Raw genomic sequence first — 21,359 nt, 5'->3', positions numbered from 1 at the left:
CAAATACATGCTTTCAAATTATTTTGGTGTTCTATGAGTCACGTATACCTTGGCGTACTTGGCACCTCTTAGACTCTCTCATGCTCTAGGCTTGAAATTTTTCTTCTGTAATTGTACTGAAAATAACTTTGCACCTTTGCTACAGACCTCTTCTTCTTCTGTGACCATAACCCAAAGGTTGAGTCTTTTCATGGCGTTGTCTTCCAGAGCTCTCCCACATTCTGTTCATTTTTTTAAATTTTACCATTGACTTTTATTAAATGAGCCAATTCCTCTCCCTTGGCTTCTATCCATGATTTTTTACTTTTTACAAGATCCACATTTGATGCACCTTTTGTTGGGTTTTTCTTTGGCTGATACCTTCATTTCAAGCAACATTGGAGTTCCTTTTTTTTTTTTGTCTTCAGGAATCCTGTCTCTTTATTGAATTTTATTTTCATGGCTTGGGTTGACTTCCTTACTCTACTAATTTAGGCGTCATCATCATCATCATTATTGTTGTTGTTACTTGTAGTCTATCCATGTCTTCCTTGATTTGTTTGGACATACAGTCGTTCTTCTGAATTCTCTGTCTGGATGTTCTTCCATTTTTGTATGAAATTATTACAGGATTAGTATTTTACGTGGGAGACATGTTGTCTTTCTTTATGGTTTTGGTTTCTGTTTCTGTCCTGGGACTTGCACATCTAGAATAGTTTACTACTTGCATTCTCTCTCTTTCTCTCTTCTTTCTTTTTTTCTTTCTTCAAGATGCCACTCCTATCGGTTGAGGTGTTTACACTGTTCAGGAGAGGAGCAGGGGTTGAGATGCACATCTTCCTCTGTGGAGCTGGCATAGAACATTGAGGATCAATTCAGAGTAGCCTAAATAGAAGTTAAGAGTCACCTACTTTCTGCGAAGGCAATGCAGACTGAGCTCGTGTTGAAAACTCAAAATATCCCATTTTTTCTTCCCAAACTCTTTCCTCCCAAATACACAGTAATCTGCACCAATAATGTTATACACAGAGTTTCTTCTGTTGAGCTGCCATATCTGTCTTGTGGCACTGAAAGAATATGTTTTTAATGAAGGTCTCTGCTTTGTTCTGTCACTGACACAGAGTCTTTACTTGTCCAGACACCTGTCTCTTGTGTGGCTTTCACTCTAACCATGACCTGGAACCTTAGGATGATGAAGAACATAGTATACCAGCAGTCATGAAAAGATCTTCTGATTTGGACTCTTCTACTTACAAATTGTATGACTTTAGTTCTCTGGGCCTTTTTGTGTTCTGTAAATGAAATAATTATATCATTATTATTAAGTCCTTCCCAGTCCTGGCTATAATTGTTACAGCTCACTTTGTTACACTGAAATCTGACACTGGTTTCTCTCTGACCCATATGACAGAAGGTGTCATGTCTTCTCTGTCACCCTCACCTCCTAACTACATCCTGGAGTCTTTTCTACCATCTCTTCCAGGGTCACTTTCCCCAGTCTTAAAATCAAGCAAACAACTTTATTTGACCATTTAACTCTGCTATTCTAAACCATTTACCCCTGGATATTTTCTGCCATCTTGGATTATTTTCCTATCATCGACTCATTCTCAACTCTTTGTACCTGCTTCCCACCACTCCACATTCTCAAAAAATACTAATGGTTACTTTATCATCAAGATTTCTTTTGTAGGGCCTGGAAGTTCTCCTTGAGGGGAGAAGTTTCTATGAAGGCAGTTCTGCTGACCTAGAGAAAGCATAGCACTGTGGAGAAAAAGTCAAAAAATATTTACCAGGAAACTCTAAGAATAAATTATGTCAGCAATATCCTGACCTATGGGGAAAATTGGGTTTCCACCCTTCCTAAGTGGCCATCTCAGGCTTGGATGGGAAAGAAGATAAGGTGTGTGAATTTTATTTCTTTTGAACTTATTGTTAAAGTTGTCCCAGTAAGCCCCAGTGTGGGCATCTGGAGACAATCTTATGTACAGGTTGGCCGGTGAACGCCTGAACACTAGAGGAGATTCCCTGAGAAAGCAGTGGCAAGGCAGCAGCATGCATTGCTCCTACAGCACAGCACTCCTCTGTCTTCTCAGCCTTCCACAGTGTCAACCAAGATACCTTTGATGCTTGCAGTTTGGTGGTGTTAAAGGAAACCACCTTTTTCTTGGATCATAATCTCCAGTTAACTGCTCTCCTCTTTGCCACTGGCCCTTCCATAGCTGCCCTCTAGCTCTGTGCTTTGGTTTTGTCACTTAGTAACTCATCTCCCTCTATGCAGTCACCAACTGCATCTAACATGACTCACTCTCCACCTGCATCTCTGACAGTCACAGCTCTTAGCTGTCAAGCCAGCACTCTGAAACCAGCATGCCAACAGAATCATATCTTTTCCATGCCTCCTCCTTTATTTTCATGTCCTGTGCTACAAGCCAAAGAAATAGCTTCCATGTAATCTTTGATTTGTGCGCATATCACAAAGAACCAAATTCCTTCTCATTTCCTTTGCTGATACCTGCGTTCTGACAGTTGCTGACTTCTTTGGAAGACATGGAGTCCAGCAGTGCTATGAACTGCTGAGCCACCTCTCCAGTTCCGAGTCCATTGCTTCTACAAACTCACAGTGAGACAGAAGATCACTGTTTGGGTGCAGGTAGCATTACTTACCTCCTGACAAGGTGGAAACAGAGCGAGGAAGGGACTCAGCAGCAGGTAAGACCTTCAGAGCCAGGCCTCCCAAATGACCAACTTCTTCAAGCGAGGCCCCACTTTCTACAACTCCACTACCTCTGCAAATGGTAACCTCATCTTGGGGACCACTGCGCATCACACAACACTGAAGCACATTTCATATTCAGACTGAGATGCCAGCTCTCAAGGAAGCCTGTAGACTGCTGCTCAGATGAGATTCTCTTTGTTTGTCCCCTAGAGAGAGCTGTGCCTCTTCAGAACACCTCATCATCTACCAATCTCACTACATCTCCACCATGCTTCACTGAAAAAAAAAGAGACACATCAGGCCACATTTGCCTTTCAGTTTGTCCAGCATCATAACAATAAGTGTTCCTCAGATGTCAGCTGATGGAAGAGACTAGAATCTTGAGACTTTGAATATATTGAGAGCAGAATGGCCCAGGAAGCTTGTAAGAATTATTAAAACTCGGAGACTAAATCTTCATAACATATGTTTACTTCTTCAACTTGCGTAATTTTTTTTTCCATGTGGTTGCTGGGAATTGAACTCAGGACCTCTGGAAGAGCAGTCAGAGCTCTTAGCCATCTATTCAGTCCATGATTATTCTTTTTTTTTTATTAACTTGAGTATTTCTTATATACATTTCTTTTTTTTTTTTATTAACTTGAGTATTTCTTATATACATTTCGAGTGTTATTCCCTTTCCCGGTTTCCGGGCAAACATCCCCCTCCCCCCTCCCCTTCCTTATGGGTGTTCCCCTCCCAACCCTCCCCCCATTGCCGCCCTCCCCCCATAGACTAGTTCACTGTGGGTTCAGTCTTAGCAGGACCCAGGGCTTCCCCTTCCACTGGTGCTCTTACTAGGATATTCATTGCTACCTATGGGGTCAGAGTTCAGGGTCAGTCCATGTATAGTCTTTAGGTAGTGGCTTAGTCCCTGGAAGCTCTGGTTGCTTGGCATTGTTGTACTTTTGGGGTCTCGAGCCCCTTCAAGCTCTTCCAGTTCTTTCTCTGATTCCTTCAATAGGGGACCTATTCTCAGTTCAGTGGTTTGCTGCTGGCATTCGCCTCTATATTTGCTGTATTCTGGCTGTGTCTATCAGGAGCGATCTACATCCGGCTCCTGTCGGTCTGCACTTCTTTGCTTCATCCATCTTGTCTAATTGGGTGGCTGTATATGTATGGGCCACATGTGGGGCAGGCTCTGAATGGGTGTTCCTTCAGTCTCTGTTTTAATCTTTGCCTCTCCCTTCCCTGCCAAGGGTATTCTTTTTCCTCATTTAAAGAAGGAGTGAAGCATTCACATTTTGATCATCCGTCTTGAGTTTCGTTTGTTCTAGGGATCTAGGGTAATTCAAGCATTAGGGCTAATAGCCACTTATCAATGAGTGCATACCATGTATGTCTTTCTGTGATTGGGTTAGCTCACTCAGGATGATATTTTCCAGTTCCAACCATTTGCCTACGAATTTCATAAACTCGTTGTTTTTGATAGCTGAGTAATATTCCATTGTGTAGATGTACCACATTTTCTGTATCCATTCCTCTGTTGAAGGGCATCTGGGTTCTTTCCAGCTTCTGGCTATTATAAATAAGGCTGCGATGAACATAGTGGAGCACGTGTCTTTTTTATATGTTGAGGCATCTTTTGGGTATATGCCCAAGAGAGGTATAGCTGGATCATCAGGCAGTTCAATGTCCAATTTTCTCAGGAACCTCCAGACTGATTTCCAGAATGGTTTTACCAGTCTGCAATCCCACCAACAATGGAGGAGTGTTCCTCTTTCTCCACATCCTCGCCAGCATCTGCTGTCACCTGAGTTTTTGATCTTAGCCAATCGCACTGGTGTGAGGTGAAATCTCAGGGTTGTTTTGATTTGCATTTCCCTTATGACTAAAGATGTTGAACATTTCTTTAGGTGTTTCTCAGCCATTCGGCATTCCTCAGCTGTGAATTCTTTGTTTAGCTCTGAACCCCATTTTTTAATAGGGTTATTTGTTTCCCTGCGGTCTAACTTCTTGAGTTCTTTGTATATTTTGGAAATAAGGCGTCTATCTGTTGTAGGATTGGTAAAGATCTTTTCCCAATCTGTTGGTTGCCGTTTTGTCCTAACCACAGTGTCCTTTGCCTTACAGAAGCTTTGCAGTTTTATGAGATCCCATTTGTCGATTCTTGATCTTAGAGCATAAGCCATTGGTGTTTTGTTCAGGAAATTTTTTCCAGTGCCCATGTGTTCCAGATGCTTCCCTAGTTTTTCTTCTATTAGTTTGAGTGTGTCTGGTTTGATGTGGAGGTCCTTGATCCACTTGGACTTAAGCTTTGTACAGGGTGATAAGCATGGATCGATCTGCATTCTTCTACATGTTGCCCTCCAGTTGAACCAGCACCATTTGCTGAAAATACTATCTTTTTTCCATTGGATGGTTTTGGCTCCTTTGTCAAAAATCAAGTGACCATAGGTGTGTGGGTTCATTTCTGGGTCTTCAATTCTATTCCATTGGTCTATCTGTCTGTCTCTGTACCAATACCATGCAGTTTTTATCACTATTGCTCTGTAATACTGCTTGAGTTCAGGGATAGTGATTCCCCCTGAAGTCCTTTTATTGTTGAGGATAGCTTTAGCTATCCTGGGTTTTTTGTTATTCCAGATGAATTTGCAAATTGTTCTGTCTAACTCTTTGAAGAATTGGATTGGTATTTTGATGGGGATTGCATTGAATCTGTAGATTGCTTTTGGTAAAATAGCCATTTTTACCATATTAATCCTGCCAATCCATGAGCATGGGAGATCTTTCCATCTTCTGAGGTCTTCTTCAATTTCTTTCCTCAGTGTCTTGAAGTTCTTATTGTACAGATCTTTTACTTGCTTGGTTAAAGTCACACCGAGGTACTTTATATTATTTGGGTCTATTATGAAGGGTGTCGTTTCCCTAATTTCTTTCTCGGCTTGTTTCTCTTTTGTATAGAGGAAGGCAACTGATTTATTTGAGTTAATTTTATACCCAGCCACTTTGCTGAAGTTGTTTATCAGCTTTAGTAGTTCTCTGGTGGAACTTTTGGGATCACTTAAATATACTATCATGTCATCTGCAAATAGTGATATTTTGACCTCTTCTTTTCCGATCTGTATCCCTTTGATCTCCTTTTGTTGTCTGATTGCTCTGGCTAGAACTTCAAGAACTATATTGAATAAGTAGGGAGAGAGTGGGCAGCCTTGTCTAGTCCCTGATTTTAGTGGGATTGCTTCAAGTTTCTCTCCATTTAGTTTAATGTTAGCAACTGGTTTGCTGTATATGGCTTTTACTATGTTTAGGTATGGGCCTTGAATTCCTATTCTTTCCAGGACTTTTATCATGAAGGGGTGTTGAATTTTGTCAAATGCTTTCTCAGCATCTAATGAAATGATCATGTGGTTCTGTTCTTTCAGTTTGTTTATATAATGGATCACGTTGATGGTTTTCCGTATATTAAACCATCCCTGCATGCCTGGGATGAAGCCTACTTGATCATGGTGGATGATTGTTTTGATGTGCTCTTGAATTCGGTTTGCCAGAATTTTATTGAGTATTTTTGCGTCGATATTCATAAGGGAAATTGGTCTGAAGTTCTCTTTCTTTGTTGTGTCTTTGTGTGGTTTAGGTATAAGAGTAATTGTGGCTTCGTAGAAGGAATTCGGTAGGGCTCCATCTGTTTCAATTTTGTGGAATAGTTTGGATAATATTGGTATGAGGTCTTCTATGAAGGTTTGATAGAATTCTGCACTAAACCCGTCTGGACCTGGGCTCTTTTTGGTTGGGAGACCTTTAATGACTGCTTCTATTTCCTTAGGAGTTATGGGGTTGTTTAACTGGTTTATCTGTTCCTGATTTAACTTCGATACCTGGTATCTGTCTAGGAAATTGTCCATTTCCTGAAGATTTTCAAATTTTGTTGAATATAGGTTTTTATAGTAAGATCTGATGATTTTTTGAATTTCCTCCGAATCTGTAGTTATGTCTCCCTTTTCATTTCTGATTTTGTTAATTTGGACACACTCTCTGTGTCCTCTCGTTAGTCTGGCTAAGGGTTTATCTATCTTGTTGATTTTCTCAAAGAACCAACTTTTGGTTCTGTTGATTCTTTCTATGGTCCTTTTTGTTTCTACTTGGTTGATTTCAGCTCTGAGTTTGATTATTTCCTGCCTTCTACTCCTCCTGGGTGTATTTGCTTCTTTTTGTTCTAGAGCTTTTAGGTGTGCTGTCAAGCTGCTGACATATGCTCTTTCCTGTTTCTTTCTGCAGGCACTCAGCGCTATGAGTTTTCCTCTTAGCACAGCTTTCATTGTGTCCCATAAGTTTGAGTATGTTGTATCTTCATTTTCATTAAATTCTAAAAAGTTTTTAATTTCTTTCTTTATTTCTTCCTTGACCAGGTTATCATTGAGTAGAGCATTGTTCAATTTCCACGTATATGTGGGCATTTTTCCCTTATTGTTATTGAAGACCAGTTTTAGTCCGTGGTGGTCTGATAGCACGCATGGGATTATTTCTATCTTTCTGTACCTGTTGAGGCCCGTTTTTTGACCAATTATATGGTCAATTTTGGAGAAAGTACCATGAGGAGCTGAGAAGAAGGTATATCCTTTTGCTTTAGGATAGAATGTTCTATAAATATCCGTTAAGTCCATTTGGCTCATGACTTCTCTTAGTCTGTCGACATCACTGTTTAATTTCTGTTTCCATGATCTGTCCATTGATGAGAGTGGGGTGTTGAAATCTCCCACTATTATTGTGTGAGGTGCAATGTGTGTTTTGAGCTTTAGTAAGGTTTCTTTTACATATGTAGGTGCCCTTGTATTTGGGGCATAGATATTTAGGATTGAGAGTTCATCTTGGTTGATTTTTCCTTTGATGAATATGAAGTGTCCTTCCTTATCTTTTTTGATGACTTTTAGTTGGAAATTGATTTTATTTGATATTAGAATGGCTACTCCAGCTTGCTTCTTCTGACCATTTGCTTGGAAAGTTGTTTTCCAGCCTTTCACTCTGAGGTAGTGTCTGTCTTTGTCTCTGAGGTTTGTTTCCTGTAGGCAGCAGAATGCAGGGTCCTCGTTGCGTATCCAGTTTGTTAATCTATGTCTTTTTATTGGGGAGTTGAGGCCATTGATATTGAGAGATATTAAGGAATAGTGATTATTGCTTCCCGTTATATTCATATTTGATGTGAGGTTATGTTTGTGTGCTTTCATTCTCTTTGTTTTGTTGCCAAGACGATTAGTTTCTTGCTTCTTCTAGGGTATAGCTTGCCTCCTTATGTTGGGCTTTACCATTTATTATCCTTTGTAGTGCTGGATTTGTAGAAAGATATTGTGTAAATTTGGTTTTGTCATGGAATATCTTGGTTTCTCCATCAATGTTAATTGAGAGTTTTGCTGGATACAGTAATCTGGGCTGGCATTTGTGTTCTCTTAGGGTCTGTATAACATCAGTCCAGGATCTTCTGGCCTTCATAGTTTCTGGCGAGAAGTCTGGTGTGATTCTGATAGGTCTCCCTTTATATGTTACTTGACCTTTTTCCCTTACTGCTTTTAATATTCTTTCTTTATTTTGTGCGTTTGGTGTTTTGACAATTATGTGACGGGAGGTGTTTCTTTTCTGGTCCAATCTATTTGGAGTTCTGTAGGCTTCCTGTATGCCTATGGGTATCTCTTTTTTTAGGTTAGGGAAGTTTTCTTCTATGATTTTGTTGAAGATATTTACTGGTCCTTTGAGCTGGGAGTCTTCACTCTCTTCTATACCTATTATCCTTAGGTTTGATCTTCTCATTGAGTCCTGGATTTCCTGTATGTTTTGGACCAGTAGCTTTTTCCGCTTTACATTATCTTTGACAGTTGAGTCAATGATTTCTATGGAATCTTCTGCTCCTGAGATTCTCTCTTCCATCTCTTGTATTCTGTTGGTGAAGCTTGTATCTACAGCTCCTTGTCTCTTCTTTTGGTTTTCTATATCCAGGGTTGTTTCCATGTGTTCTTTCTTGATTGCTTCTATTTCCATTTTTAATTCCTTCAACTGTTTGATTGTGTTTTCCTGGAATTCTTTCAGGGATTTTTGCGATTCCTCTCTGTAGGCTTTTACTTGTTTATTAATGTTTTCCTGTGCTTCCCTAAGTGTGTTCAGGTCTTTCCTGAAGTCCTCCAGCATCATGATCAAATATGATTTTGAAACTAGATCTTGCTTTTCTGGTGTGTTTGGATATTCCATGTTTGTTTTGGTGGGAGAATTGGGCTCCGATGATGGCATGTAGTCTTGGTTTCTGTTGCTTGGGTTCCTGCGCTTGCCTCTCGCCATCAGATTATCTCTAGTGTTACTTTGTTCTGCTATTTCTGACAGTGGCTAGACTGTCCTATAAGCCTGTGTGTCAGGAGTGCTGTAGACCTGTTTTCCTCTCTTTCAGTCAGTTATGGGGACAGAGTGTTCTGCTTTCGGGCGTGTAGTTTTTCCTCTCTACAGGTCTTCAGCTGTTCCTGTGGGCCTGTGTCTTGAGTTCACCAGGCAGCTTTCTTGCAGCAGAAAATTTGGTCTTACCTGTGGTCCTGAGGCTCAAGTTCGCTCGTGGGATGCTTCCCAGGGGCTCTCTGCAGCGGCAGCAACCAGGAAGACCTGTGCCGCCCCTTCCGGGAGCTTCAGTGCACCGGGGTTCCAGATGGTCTTTGGCTTTTTCCTCTGGCGTCCGAGATGTGTGTGCAGGGAGCAGTCTCTTCTGGTTTCCCAGGCCTGTCTGCCTCTCTGAAGGTTTAGCTCTCCCTCCCACGGGATTTGGGTGCAGAGAACTGTTTATCTGGTCTGTTTCCTTCAGGGTCCGGCGGTGTCTCCGGCAGGGGTCCTGCCGCTCCTGGGCCCTCCCCCACGGGAGCCCAGAGGCCTTATACAGTTTCCTCTTGGGCCAGGGATGTGGGCAGGGGTGAGCAGTGTTGGTGGTCTCTTCCGCTCTGCAGCCTCAGGAGTGCCCACCTGACCAGGCGTTTGGGTCTCTCTCTCACCGGGTCTGGGAGCAGAGAGCTGCTGCGGGCCGGGATCCGCGGGTGTCGCGTAATTTTTTTTCAAAATAATGTAAATAATAGTTAAGTGTAATCATTGACTGTTTCTGTGATGAAATACCAAGACTTAAGGACAAAAGATTTTATTTTGGTTTTCCTTCATTGCCTGTTAGAGTCTGCAATGGTAGGAAGGTGCACTATGTCACACACAGGGAGCAGAGTGAGCAGGAGGTTGGTTGAGACTGCCACCTGTCAGGGCCTGCTGCCAGTGATGTACTTCCTCCACACCCTAAAGGCTCTCTAATTTCCCCAAACAGTGCTATCAACTGAGGACCAAGTGTTCAAATACACGAGCCTATGGTTTTCTCACCCAAACAACCACAATAAGTATCCAATAAAAATGTACTAAAATTCCACACCCTATTCACAATGTTAAATGGCACTTTTTATTTTATTCTGTACCCTGCAACGAACTATAAACAGCAATCAACTAGAGCAGAGCTCTCAATCTTTCTAAGGCTGTGTCTCTTTAACACAGTTTTTCATGTGTCTTTCCACATCCCACCTCTTCTGATGGGGTGCCCAAGTACAGGGCAAAATCCGGATTGGGTAGTCCAAGGTCTGCCCCTTCCCTCTGGGGCCATGGACATTGCTGTACACCAGACTAAGAAGGGTGAAGCAAAGTCCAGGAAAAACCGGTTCCACAGAGCTCTGGTCCAGTTTGGAATACAAGGAGTCTTACAGATGCTAGAAAAGAAATAAAGATGTTTGGGCTGCCAGTGCAGGGCAGATTGTCATGGTCCTATGTCCCAGCGACTGTGGTGCAGCAATGATGTCAGCAACACCCTGAGGTGAGCCTCTGCAAGCCATGGGAGTCTAGCCAGGCAAGCAGGTCCAAGGTCCAGCAACGAATGCTTTGGTAGAGAGAGCCGTCCCCCATGTGCTAAAGGCAATCTCAGACAATCTTTGATGAAATAACTTGTGTACTTTATTCTAAGTGGACAGGGGCCATATGAACCTTGGGGAGTGGGATAGGATTTGAGAGGTAAATAGATGCTATTGTCTGAGACTGATATGTTGGCAATGCTCTAAATAGATGGATGGGGAAGAATGGATATGACTTAGTTAACAGTCATGATTATGTGCTCCAAAGCAGGCATGGGGCAAGGAGGGAGTAGCCCAACTCCTACCATCTCAGTCCTCTGAGATCCCCCGAGTTTAAACGTGTTCCACTTCAGCAGTCTTACGCTCATCTGATGGCATAGTCCATGTGCCCTACACTCATGCTGTAATGCACTACGCCCATAAACTTATTTTTATTGCTACTTCATAACTGTAATTTCACTACTGTTAAGAATTACAATGTAAATATCTGATGTTAAAATATCTGGTATGTGACCCCTATGAAAGGGTCACTGAATATCCCCCAGTGGGTTGCTATAGGGTACATCTATTATAGGTTGAGATATACTGAATTAGAAGGTAAAGAGAACCTTATCATTTACTAACAAGAAATGTCAGAAAAGCATTAACATCAAACATCTAAGAAAAACTTTAGTATGTACTCTTGAATGCTAGTTTATAGATTGTTCTCTTCACTTTACCAACCACACTGCGAAGGGTTAAAATCCCATATTTTTAAAGAGCATAAGACCTAGTGGGTGCCATTTTGAATCACTTCCATGTGTGAAAAGATCCAGCCTATTCTTGCCATCTGCCCAAACAGCACTGCCTTGAAAGAGTCCCTTCAACTTGCACCCCTACTAAGACGAGGCCTCTGGCAGTCCTATTCTGAAGGCATCACAGAAAAGCAAACAAATCAAGAGTGGCCCAGCTAGATATGCAAAGATCACACCCAAATTCAGGTAGTTCATCAGTTCCCAAATATGTATAGATACTTGGTCATGCACCATAATATCCAAAGACAAACAAGAGGACATATTCAACAGTTTGGCATTGGGAGAGCATGTAAATGCACCATTGGCATTTAAATGCATCATTTAAATACAGCTTGGGAAGTATTGTACTGACAGAAGAGTCACCCACACGCATAAATGGCTTGCCCTTGGGCAGAACTTGGATTTCTTATTTTATAACTTCCTTTTGTCTGTAGAAAGTTCCTGCAATGGCCTCATCACCCAATCCCATTCCTCCCAGAATAAGTTGCAAAGGAAGTATATCCTGTCTCCTGGCTCCCATGATTTGTATAATCAAAGAGGTTGGAGGAACACGGGAGAGGTGACAAACAGGAGATTCCTCGAGAGGGCTGAGTCATATTGCATGTGCAGTGCAGGAATCTGTAGGACTAGTGATCACATGTGCTTCATTTCTAGCCCTAAGACTGTATCTTCTTCCTGTCCCCTCAGTGTGTACAAATGCTGTCTCAAATCCATGGCATTTTCAACCTCTTTGTATCCCTTCTCCACAGTAAATTCTTTTATTTTTCAGGATAGATTTTTCTTCTGGACTTTTTACCTAATTTCACCCAGAATCAAATTTTCCTAGACTTCCTTCATATTTCAAGGGGAAAAAATTAATTCAAAGAAAAATTATACTTCCATGGACTAGGTAAGAAATAATCCTGGAAGAGACGAGCCATTTAGACAGAGCTGTCTAGCTGATTAATAAGAGATGCCCATCTCGAGAAAAAATGAAAACCTAGCTTGCAATTTGCAAAGGCCCTCAATCCAAACGGGGCAGAGATAGAACGTGTCGTTGAAACCAGAAAGGAGAAAGTTAACACCTGTTAACGAGTCATTTGTTGGCTCACAAGCTGTTAACACTCAAACAAACTGGTCATTAAATGTGGCCATTACTTATTTCAAGGCAGAAGTTATTAGTGCTCCCATTTCAAGGCTTAATGGAAAGGCAGCCCTCATGCTGCACACCTGGTATTCTCCAACGAGGCTAAGGACAGACAGCCTTCTAACTGCTGTGTCTGGATTTTTAAAAAATAGGTAGTAGTAATAATAATAATAATAACGGCTATTCTGTCCCATCAATTACCTCTTTCCTTTGGCAATCAGAATGGAAGATGAGTTCTGGTTCACAGCTTGCTACCTCATAAGGACCACTTGAGTCTCCATTACCCTGTAGGACCATTATGGTTAAGTGGGTCTGGTCTGCTTCTTTACCAGCCTGCTGCGAGACTCATTGTTATTCAACACACTTCTGACTCAGTCCAGAACATTTTTTTTTCATCTTTATTTTAGCCTTGTGCATATTATAAAAGATCCGATGAGAGATGGCTGAGAATTCGGACTGGAGGAAATGGAAGGTTAAGGTGGTGGGTGGTGGAGAGGAGTCATGGGCAGTGGTTTTGTCATCAGGCTACCTCCCCTTAGAATGATAGAAAGATGGTCACCTAGATGCTTAAAACCTAGGAATTGTTGAAGAATCTTACCAGCTACAACTCTAATCTGCCTCTACTAGTGAACTGTCCAAAACAGTATCTGTGGTGGGAAAATTAACTTCAGGAGTCTCAGCTAATGTCAGTTAGTAACTTGTGGATATTTTTTATTAGGTGTCTTGGAGGCTAACAGAAAGCATGTGTGTGAAGATAGCCTCTTTTCTCTACATACCTTGCACCATTATGAGACTGGGATTGCCCATTTCTTATTCAGATAAACAATGAATTCTCCCCACCATCCCATCCTTACATTATGTATGATATCAGAGTTATGCCAAAATGTGTTAACAGTTCATCTGAATTTCATGTTTAACTGAATGTCATATGTTTTGTCCAGCAAACTCATATAAGACACTTAACTGTGGGAGAAAAATGAAGTGCTCTGGGGTCAGTGGGTCCTGAAACTGGTGACTGACATGATTCTTGAGGAGATAGTACAGACTGCCAGATTCCACCCCCAGAGAACTATGACCAGAGATCAGATTGGCTAACTGAAGACTTTGAGGATGAGTCAATTATTGGGGAAGGAGGCCCGACAGTGTTCTACAGTATATCTACATGACTCATCAAATTAAGAAAAAAGGGACAGCAAATGAATGAACTGGGGGCTGACAAAGCTCGGTTTTCCCAGCTTTAGATTCTTCTTTTAGGTGTCAGCTAGTTCCTAAGCTTTTATCATGAGCTGACCTGTGCTAGATCTATGCCTTTGAGAAGCCAAAATTCAGTGAAGGGGAGAGATTTGAGTCAGGACGGGGGCAGTCCTTTTGTGTGCCAGGAACTACACCAGTGTTCCCCACCTCTTAGCTCCGTTTTCTCTTCATGACAGCCTGCATAGCTGAAAAGTCACCCTACTTCTGCCAGTGGTGATGGCAAGGCCACAGAAGCTTAACTTGACTCAGATGAAACAGGAGACCCGGTTAGAAGTCATGCTCACATGTATGAGCCAAGTGGCTCCAAGCTTTCACTGTTTGTACTAAAATCCCACATCCAATAAAGCCTAAGGACATATAGTAGACAACTGAGCTCATGAATAATTCTGGCACTTTGCTCTAGAACTTTGGGGGAATTTCTTATACTCCGTGTTTTACCCTTGCCACTTCTATATAGCTACCAACCTATGAGAGATAATCAAGAAGAAACTTCAAGTTAGGATATAATAGAATGAGAAGTGAGGGGAGGAGAAAGACGAGAAGGGCACCCGCATCATTAAAACACCACCACCTTGGTCCAAACAAGTATCAACATAGGAAGCCCTTCTCAAGCATCCAGACTGCCTTGAGGTTTGACATTGTGTCCTGTAAAACTATGAGCGACAGAGTTCCCAGCTAATCCTCTCCTTTGGAAGGCATCTCCACAAGGAGGGCTTTCTCATTCTGGACATCCAGTGATGGCTACTCAAAGTTATCTCCTACAGCTTATGATGGGATGAGCAAAACCACCAGGAACTCGACACACAAGCACTGAGGAGCTAAGAGGAAAAAATAATCGTTCCAAAAGAAAGGAAAAGGGTTACATTGATAAATCATTTCAAAATGCAGTGGAGGAAGGCACCCTTCCAAGGGAAAGCTGCAGGGTGGTGGGGGGAGTAAAGCCAGTGAGCAACAGAGAAGGAGCAGAGCTGCAAGCTCTTAGCCTGTCCAATGAGACAGCAGAAGCAGAGGGGTTATCGGTGCCCATGAGAAGGGCCTGTACTTAGAGAACTATGTAGCCTGGTCAGGGATGCTGTGACAGCCTTGCATATAGACAAAAGTGACATGTAAGTGATTTGGAGGGTCTAAAGACATGACATCCTAACCTGTCGCTTGAACCTGCAAGCCTGCCGATTAGAGGTAGGTATTTCATCCTATTTTTTGTTCTTGGTTAAAGTAAAGATTCCTCCAGCAAATAGGTATGAAATATTACCAGGCATTGCTCATTCTTGGGAAGAAGAGTTGTACACATTTTACAGAAGCTCTATGTCAAGTTACAGAAGATCACCTTCCAAAAGTACCTATGAATCATTGGTGATAATCTAGGATGAGACGGTCCAAGTAGAGGAGGTTATCACACGGTATAGCAACTTGAGTTCAATCCCCGGAACGTGCATGAGAGAAAGAGAGAAAGAGAGAACTGGTTCCCCATGAACTGAGGTTCTTGGACCTCCACATGTTCACCACAGCATGTACACACACACACACACACACACACACACACACACACACACACACATACACACACACACACACATGAACAATATAATATATGTTTAATATTATGTAAACATGTATTCAATATATTATATAAGATATAATACACAATTTTTATTAATTAGATTGTGTAATATTTGTATATGAGTATGAGTGAGATACATGTGTCTGTGTGTATAAAAAGAATAACAAATTATTGTTTATTATTAGAACTTAAAAATAAGCTAGAGAGGCTCATAGCGTTCTCTCCAGTTTCTTAATTTCGTTTTTAGTTTCCCCACAGAAAGTAAAAAACAATCATTTATGAAAGAGCATATTTCTGGTCAGTAAGATTGCTCAGTGGGTAAGCTGTTTGATACAAAATTTCTCAGCTCTGGAGTTAGAGAGGCATGCATGGGAGTTAAAGACAGAATTCCTGAGTTCCTAGCTAATCAGTGAACTTACGGTTTAGTGAGAGAGCTCGTCTCAAAAGAAAAATAATATATAGAGACCAATAGAAAAGTCACCCAACATTGACTCTCTCTTTCTCGCTCCCCCTCTCTCTCTCCCTGACACAGCACTCCCACAGAATTTATCCTATTCAAATGAATGGTTGACCAATAAACAGCCTAACCTCCTGGATGCTTATACCGATCTCAGCACAAACATCATGGCTGGATGGGAATATACAGTCACTTCTATTTGTAGGCTGAATATACTTTCTGATACTTGACTCAATTTGCTTACCTCTACTCAACCTCTGAGTCATCCTCCAGTTCCAAAGCTGCTCATTTTTAGTTGACATGTACCACTATACTCGGTGCGGGTACAGCAATGACACTTCTACCATTGACTTTATATGGATCAAATCACCATGAGTACTCATATGTTTCTGATAGAGCCTGTTAATCCCCAGAGTATGTTTCCCCTGGAGAAGGTAGATAAGCGATCTAACAATATAGGAGTTCCTTTGAATATTTATCCTACACAATTTCCTCCTGTCCCAGGTTGGACCATTTTTTATTTTTAATTTTGCTCCTCTTCCTTTAAGTTTCTCATTTTGGCTGGCTCCTTCCTTCAGTTTTTTCCTGCATCTCTCCTATATGCTTCTGAATAGCATCACTCATTCTGACATAATTAACTGCCCTTATTGACTTTTAGCCTCAGGTTGATTTAACCTCAAAATATCAGTCATTTTCTCTCACCTGACACCAGGATACTCTTGGGGTGGTTGAAACCAAGGGAAACCAAACCCATCTTTCTCTCTCCCTCTCCTCATTGGGTCTCTTTAGGCCCACCTGCTCTACGGCCTTTCTCTCAGCCATCCAGGATCCTGGAAACCCAACCTCCAAAGGACTTGTAATAGTGCCATGTGTTGTGGCAACAGACCTCCTAAGGGAAAGGCATTCTCCCCCAGAACACTTCAGCTGTTAGTTTGTGCCTTCCTTATTTGAAATGTCTACAAAACAGAAACAGAAGGTTATTTGTACGTCTCCTGTCTGAAAAACAGAACGTGCCACTAAATGGATCAGATTGCACACTGTCTTTGAACTCCACTTTGGAAAAAGACTATTCTTCTCTTTTAAAGAGAGATGTTTGGAAGGTGAGAGGGCAGCTTGTAAAGGAGCTCAGAGCATGGCTCTCAGCCCAAAGCTGTGTGATTTCAAATAGTTCATTTCCCTCTCTGAGCCTCAAGTTCCTCATCTAGAAGATAAGGGTAATGCTCCCTGCTCCCTGCCGGTTTTTCTGTGAAAATCAAATGAAAGAAAGAGTATTAGAACGGCACCAGATATGTCTATAGTAGTGTGGTCGGTGCTGATTCTCCAGGAGGAAAAACTAGATAAATGGCTGTTCATCGGTGTCCCAAAGAGGTTGCTACAAACAGGCAACAATTTCAAATTTCTAATTTCTTTTACTTTGCTCTCTGAATGGCTCAGAGGGGATGGATAGAATGTGAAAAATGTTCTCGAGCTGGTCAATTTGAGGTATTTCATTTTGTGATTCTGTCTGGAAACTGCCAGCTCATTTCTTTGATCAATGACTATTCTGGCTTTGGAGTTTGTGTTATTGCCACCTTAAACTAAGAGTGAATGAGCTCCTCAGGGGCAGGAAGCACCAAAAGGCACTAGACTCCCTCAGAGACATGGCTGTTCTAAAGTCAGATTCCAATCTGTTCTTTGGACCATTCCTATTTGCATACAGTCTTCTTTCTCTCAGACTCTAATTTTCCAGCTTGTGATTCAGGTTCCGTAGCTAGTGGTCTATGAAGGCACTTGTAACCATCCTGCCTCATGTTCAAAGCATCCCAGCTTTTCAACCATAAACAGGTCCAAGCAAACTTTATGTCAATCAATAGGTTAATTAAACATACATCAAGTACATGCTGTGTTCAAGATCAGGAATTTCATCACAGGAATTTTTCACTGTGTGTGTGTGTGTGTGTGTGTGTGTGTGTGTGTGTGTGTGTGTGTGTGTGTATGAAAATACCTCTGATCTTGAATTAAAGGTGACTTTTTTTATTTTTTTTTCTTTTTTTCCGGGGCTGGGGACCGAACCCAGGGCCTTGCGCTCGCTAGACAAGCGCTCTACCACTGAGCCAAATCCCCAACCTAAAGGTGACTTTTAACACAGTTTTTATGGCTACTAAGGAGAAAGCTTAAATAGGGGTACCAAGGTACTGATGAAATAAGAACTGTCCTCTACATTGACCCTCCCTCTCCCCACAAATATGTCAGCCAATCCCCACCCACTTCCTTCTCTCTAACAGAATCCTGGCCAACCTCACTAGAACCAGGTATCAAATCAATGATGGAAAATAACTACTAACATGTATATTCTTGACATGCTTTTGAGTTCTTTTTGCAGATCATTCCCGTGCAAGCAAAAGGTTACATTCACACAAATGTGACTGGGCATCTAACATGGTAGGAGTATATTAGGTTTAGAGTTGTGGGATCACAGGGTTTTAAGGATTAGAGTTTCACCTTTACTACCTAGAGTCACATCTGAAAAATGGGGTAAGTCCCAATTTTTGTTTTGATCTTTGTTTCAAGACATTTTCAGGATAAGATATAATGCCAAGTAGGGTTAACAGTGGTGCAAAATATGGGAAAAAAAGTTACAAACACTACTATGACCCTAATAAACAAACAGCAGCTTTGCCCTTGCTACCTCTCCTTTGCCCTGCTCCTCTTCCAAGACGGATGGAGTTCCCACATGAGTCAGAGACAACACTCAGCTCAGGAGACCCCATGACAGCCGACAAAGCTCAAAATTCTCCTTCCCTCTACCTTGTGTTGTATTCCCTTTACCTCGTGTTGTATTCTTATGAGGAGAAAGATTAAAAGACAACAAGTCTTAGGAAAACAGGAACCCCTGGGTGAATTACAAGTCCCCAGAGGATGTCCTAGAAGCCCCTGGTGCCTGGAAAGCTCCAGGCAAAATTGTGTGTCCCTCTCAGCTCCGAGTCAGACCCAGACACCTCCAGCCTATTCTATCCATGCAGCTTCAATGAAAGGGATTCTATGGAGAATAGACCATAATTTTGTGAGATTCTATATTCTTATTGCCATCACCACCACCATCATCATCATTCTCTCTCTCTCTCTCTCTCTCTCTCTCTCTCTCTCTCTCTCACACACACACACACACACACACACACACACACACACACACACTCACCAGCGGAATGCATGGTTCTTTCTTCAGAACCATGGGTGGAGCCTGGCTTCTTCCACCACATACACCATGGCACTCTTGGGACTCCTTGTTGACACAGCGTTTCTCAGCCTATTTTCACTTGTATGTCTTCAAGCCATCTCTTTTCTTTTCCTTTGTTTCATAAATGAACTTTATATTAGGCATCTAAATTTATTGTTTTCTAAAGAATGGTAAGAAATGGCTCAACGTTTCAGAAGAAAAAAGGGAGAAGGGCATTTCATCTCCAATTCCAAGGACACTACTGAAGAGGCGAGAAGCTTGGTGACCCAACAGAAAACAAGCATTTCTTTCTCATTTATTGCACGTAACCACCTTTCTGGGTTACTGTTTAAGGGGTAAGGGAGAGAGATTCCTACTTTCTGGAAATAGAACTAGGGTAAAGTCTAGTAGGCTGAGGGAAAGCCAGCCCAACGTAACATGACCAAGGTTCTGATTAGCCATAATGGAGAAAAATAACACATTCCTCTGACATGTGCGAAAATCCCTTGCTCTCCATCTGCAATTGGTCCCCAGAGCCACCACATTCTCATAGCATAGCCAAGAATCCCCTACTATGATGACAAGCAAACCAGATCAAAAGGGACTACTTGAGTAGTGACACCCTCCTAACAGTTGACTGATGGAGAAGGAAAGCCACATAAATATTCTTTCTTGTATCAGCACCATAAAAATGTCGAGCTGACCCATGAAAGATAGAACTAGAGGGCTAGGCAGCCATTAGAAGCCACATGGCTCACTTGGAGCAGTAACTCATGCCTGGATGTTATGAAAATGGTTTCTTTTCACTGGATTACTTTTTACCCTCCCTGCAAAAATTAATGTTTATCAGCATCACAGAAATCAAGCTAAAACCCTTCCACCTTTTCTCCTCTTCTAATCCTCCTTTTGGCTGGGAATTTAATAAAATGGAACATTTCATTATTTCATTTCATCCACTTTGCATGGCTCTTTTGAAGATGAAACTGTCATCTCTAGCAAACAGAGAAGGACAGTGTATGGGTATTTGATTGCTTCTAGAAATTTTCTCAAACTCTTCAGAATACCTGAGGAGCCACTTGGTGTCTAGGTTTGGGAGCTGCCATGGGAATGAAATCTTTGTAAACCAGTGGTTGTTGGTTCCTGCAAAGGACAGTTTGATTAGGTTTTATTTTTCATCAGCTATTAACTGCCTGTCAGAATTTCTGAGTGGAAAAGTCAAAACTAGATGTAATGAGAATTATATATTCACCACTAGCCCAGTGGGGCCTCTTTTTCCTAATGCCTGTGTTCAGCTAGCACACCAAGGCAATAAGACCACCAAATAGAGATTACTATTTCTGTAGTGGAAGCTTCCACAATTTTCCAACATATTCTGACAACTGGTGGTGGTGCGAGTTAACATTCTAATTAGAATCCTTAGCCGAGAGCAAAATCTTCACACATGTATAGATTTCCAGGCCATATCCAGGCTTAATGAATTTCAATCTATGTTTCTAGCCACTCTTTGAGTCATCTATACATATAGAAAGCTCTGGTCTATATTTCCTACAAAAGCAATATTACTAACATTGCTTTGCAGGTTATTTGCCTGGTTGTCAATCTGTATTTTCTGTCACCGTGTTGCTTGTTGCCACAGAAGCTATAACCAGTAAGATATGGCTTCCCCTTGGTGGAATTTTGCATGGAAAGGGGGATTACTCCAAACAACATTGGAGAGTACTAAAGGCATCTCAGAGTGAACCCTGAGAACCCTGCAGACTGCAAATGGCAAGCATGTAACAGAGGTCTCCAGGCTCTCTATGTATACCCTGTGGTCCTGTCTATCTGTACCCTGTGGTGCTGCTTGGTGCATCTTTAGAGATTTGAGCAAGACTATTTCTAATGCAAGTATTTCTGACTTTGACGGGACTTTGTCCAATGTCCCTCTAAGCAGTCTACCCTCTGCAAACATCTATAAAATATTTACCCCAGATATCAGTAGTCAACAAAGGAGACTCCTTCAAATGCTCTACCGCAGAAATGGTGGCTTTGGTCTCACCATCTACATATCTTCATTTATTTCTCAGCTCATCTTCAGTTAGGAAAGCCATTGGGATAAGCAGGTCTAATTTCAACCAATAATTGTGAGTGCATAAGTTTTGATGCCTCACTGAATAAAGGGGAATAAAATGTGCTCCTGATGTCACAGCTACAAGATCTGAGCAGCCCAGATAGAGACCTTGGAAAAATAAGATGTATCTCTTGCTTGGAATTCCTTGAAGACACAGCATAGCACATCCTATCTCCACTTGTATACCTGTGAACTGACTTTTTTGTTGTTGATTCAGATAAAAATTTTCTATTAGGTCTTTAAATTTATTATGGACTAAAAACTGGCAAGAAAGGGTTCAATATAC

At 41.6% G+C, this 21,359-nt stretch overlaps 1 long non-coding RNA gene across 2 annotated transcripts in view; it reads right to left on the bottom strand.

Moving 5' to 3' along the window:
- Nucleotides 1-377: 377 nt before the first annotated feature.
- The window catches only part of LOC148001461 (uncharacterized), a 106,611-nt gene continuing 85,629 nt past the window's right edge, over nt 378-21,359 (bottom strand). For both annotated transcript variants that reach the window (XR_015637159.1, XR_015637158.1), the window contains exon 3: nt 378-1,271. This is a non-coding gene — a long non-coding RNA (uncharacterized LOC148001461). The remainder of the gene's footprint in view (nt 1,272-21,359) is intronic.

Source organism: Rattus norvegicus, chromosome 14 (genome assembly GCF_021556685.1).
Source record: "Rattus norvegicus strain SHRSP/BbbUtx chromosome 14, alternate assembly SHRSP_T2T, whole genome shotgun sequence".
Taxonomy (NCBI): Eukaryota; Metazoa; Chordata; class Mammalia; order Rodentia; family Muridae; genus Rattus; species Rattus norvegicus.
Note: the sequence above shows the minus strand (reverse complement) of the source record. Positions and strands in the feature narration are given on the sequence as shown.